Source organism: Oratosquilla oratoria, chromosome 6 (assembly GCF_046742065.1).
Source record: "Oratosquilla oratoria isolate Oo_2021 chromosome 6, ASM4674206v1, whole genome shotgun sequence".
In the NCBI taxonomy this organism is placed as follows: domain Eukaryota; kingdom Metazoa; phylum Arthropoda; class Malacostraca; order Stomatopoda; family Squillidae; genus Oratosquilla; species Oratosquilla oratoria.
The window spans coordinates 16,589,453-16,593,348 of NC_134782.1; positions in this window are offsets into that span (position 1 = coordinate 16,589,453).

A 3,896-nucleotide genomic window follows, 5' to 3' on the forward strand; every position below is an offset into this window, starting at 1 on the left:
ATAAATGCTGTCTAATAACACTTCTCAACACAAGCTATGTTACAGAAGCTTTCGAAGATGAAACGAAAGGTTTGCACACAACAGCTGCAGCACCTGACAAATACAATAACAACAAAATGAATAATGTTAAGGAAACATTCATGAAGAAAAAATTTAAGATCAAACGAAAGAAAGAAGAAAAGAAATAAACAAGGGTAAAGAAACATGAAGCAAGAAGGAACATTAAAAGAAAAAACAGAACAAAGTAGAAAGAAAAAATATAGGAAGAAAAAAGGAAACAAAAAGGAGGAAACAAAAAGGATAAAGATAATAAAAAATATGACACCCACATACATCCACACACCCAAATACACACACAAACACGCACGCATACACAAACACGCACGCACACACAAACATACACACGCACACACACACACACACACACACACACACACACACACACACATACACACACACACACACACCTTGAGGGTTTTACTTTAGAAAGCAATACAATAACATAAGAATCAGGTAATAAAAATATAACAGGACAACTTCATCCAGCTGACCAATTACTGTATAAACTTACATCATTATACAACCATTAGTATAGATACTCAAACAAGAGACAAACAGAGCGTTCACGAGTTGAAAGTCAGAATTTCTAAATGATAGAATAGCAAACAGACGGGACACAACGAATCTTGACAATGTCCCTCGAAGCACTCTGCAGTAATGTAAATAATGAATCAGGCGTCGCCTTGGGTTTGTTGGCAGACCCGAGGCCCCAGACAAACTGGTAACAGGTTTCCGATTCTCTCAGTATATATTATTTGTGATTTGGTGTACTTGGGTCAAACGGGTAGAGACTTGAATACTATATTGGTAGAACATAAAAGATCAATCAGGTATGGGGAGGAAAATTCGGTAGTGTTTCTTCATGTTAAAAATATTAATCATTCTCTCGACTGCGGTTTCAGGAGAAAAATAATCGAATCAGCTTTAATTGAAGAATGTTCCAACATTTATATTTCTAAAGGGCAGTGGACTCGTTACATTATTTCCCGTGCAGTGGTCACCCTCATCCACATCCTCCCGCTCTGCCGCCACCTCATCTTATCCCTCGTCTAAGTAATGTCATCAGTCCATGTTCCCTCACATTACTTTATATCTTTAGCTTGTAAATCCCAATTGTCCACTGTTTCATTCACATTGCTGAAGAGGGCTACAGTTTGTAACAAAAAGAGATAATCTTCGGAGAAGAATAAGTGAAAGTATAAAGATCTGTATATTTCGATCACTAACTGTGAAGAGGATCACATTTAGTGATCGAAATACACATATCTTTATACTTTTGCTTATTATTCTCCGAATGTGGGTCATCAGTATTACACACACACACACACACACACACACACACATATATATATATATATATATATACATATATATATATTACATATATATATATATATGTATATATATACATACATACATATATATACATACATATATTCCACCGAAACCAAGGCTTTATCTTCCAACACTTCATTGACCACCACAACATGAAGCCACCACTTAACACATTAGTACACAATACAATTATACTCCACAAAGAAACAAATTTCAAAAGACTGTACAATGCTGAAGCTGTTGCTATTACTACTTAGCGGCCCTCCATCAATGTACAGCACGCTGCAGACTTCATTCTCCCTTCAGCCCGCCCCCAGGAACATCATGCCCGACAAAAACCACAAGATCAAGGCGCATCCGAACCCCTATTAGAACGATACGTTTACCAAAACCCTCGGCGGCATAAAAATTCCCAGCCCGCAGGACCTAAAACCAGAAGTCGAGCGAGAATTTCCTCCACAAGCTCCGGAATAAGACTGATGACCTTCCCTACCCCTCCTAGTGACCTCACCCAGGGCCCCCTTTCGACTTTGCCCGCTTCTCCAAGTGACCTCCCCCAGAGACTCCCGTCGTCCTAGCCTTCCACTAGTGACCTCACCCAGAGATTTTATTTGACATCTACTTCTCTTTCTAGTGACCTCACCCAGAAACTTCTGTTAACCTCCCCTGCTTCCTCCAGTGACCTCTCCCAAAAGAATTGCGATGACCTCTCTCACAACCCTTACCACCCTGCTTTTTTAGGACTGACAGTCGGCCAGAGACCATTATTATTTGCTCCATCTTCGCCGATAGTAGACCTAGTTAGCCTTCGAATTTATAGTTCTTCTCACCCTGAAGAAGCTTACGTGTTTGTATCAACAGCTTTTTTATTGTTACATTGTGTCATTATAACCATTGGCATTCAGCAGCGCCTTTTACTGCACCCTCTTCTCCATGATTTTGAAATCATGAATGATTATGTTCATACTTTGAACTATGACGACAAAAAGTTATTCTTCAAACTGAAGAATTTGAATCTTAAGATAGCCAAAGCTATTAGCGCAGTTGACTTCAATCGAAATTGTCTACGTGAAAACCTGTGCCCTAGAAATATATCATATTATATATATATATATATATATATATATATATATGTATACACACACACACGAGGCGTATTTTTTAAATAGTTTTGATTTGAAAATTAAAGATTTTTAGTAACAAATTTATTTTCACATGAAAGCTTGTACTGTAATCTACTTTTCAACATAATTACGGAATTATTTGACCGTCTTTAAGTTTGTGGGTATTTAAAATGCCTCCGATTGAGAATGTCGCCGACTGTGAAATACGCGCTGTGATTAGTTTTCTTACTGCTAAAGGCGTGAAAGCGTCTGAAATTCGTCGTCATATCAGTGAAGTGTATGGAGAAAACATGAGTGATGGGATGATGCGGAAATGGGTCAGAGCTTTTAAAGATGGCCATACAAATGTGCATGATGAGGAACGAAGTGGACGATCTTCACACATTATTGGTGGTTTGGTGTACATTTGTACGTCCATCTTTAAAAGCTCTCATCCATTTCCGCACCATCCTATCACTCGTAATGTTTTCTAAACCATCAACATCGTGGAAGACTCGTGGAGGCCAGCATGCAGAAATTGAAACGTGACACGGCATGCTGGCCTCCACGAGTCCCCCTCAATCTGGATGGCTTAGAATTAAATTGTATTGTAGTCGATAAAAAAACTTATATCTGTTCACTGAGACCCATTCAGTGTTGTATGTATATATGTATGTATATATATATGTATATATATATATATATGTATATATATGAGCGTGTGTGTGTTTTTGTGCGTGTATGAGTATATATACACACATACATATTAAATAGACAATTTATAAACACAAAAACACATGCATACACAAATATATACATACACATGTATATTAACAAGTACATACAATCATTCACAAATACAGATTCATAGATACTACATACACATAAAACGTTCGTTGTTTTGCTGAAGACAACACTCTGTGTCTCAAGTTCCTGTTTAGTTGTGGACCATATTAAGTAATTGAAGAGAGAATGCTTTGTATGACGTCACACGGGTCACGTGTAGCCTGCATGACGTCATACCTAGGTCACGTTCAAAGTCCATGAAGTTACTTAGGTTATATATGAAATACATGATGTTAACTTGTGTCAGCTGTAACATCTATTATGTCTTACGTGAGACACGTCTAAAATCCATGACTTCATATGAACTCGTAGGTCCTCGATCGAGTTTGGCCGATACTCGTGGAGGACGTCCAGACGGAAAAATACAGAATTTCTATCCAGATCATCGTCATTAAAAAAAAAAATAAAAAAATGTTCACAAGCCATCAAACAAACGAACACGACCGAAAACACCATTCTGACCGAGTTTAACAACTCTCCTGTAATACGTAATACGTTCATTCATACTACAATTCCTCCCCCCAGGATAAATTCCAACGCAGGATCACTTCG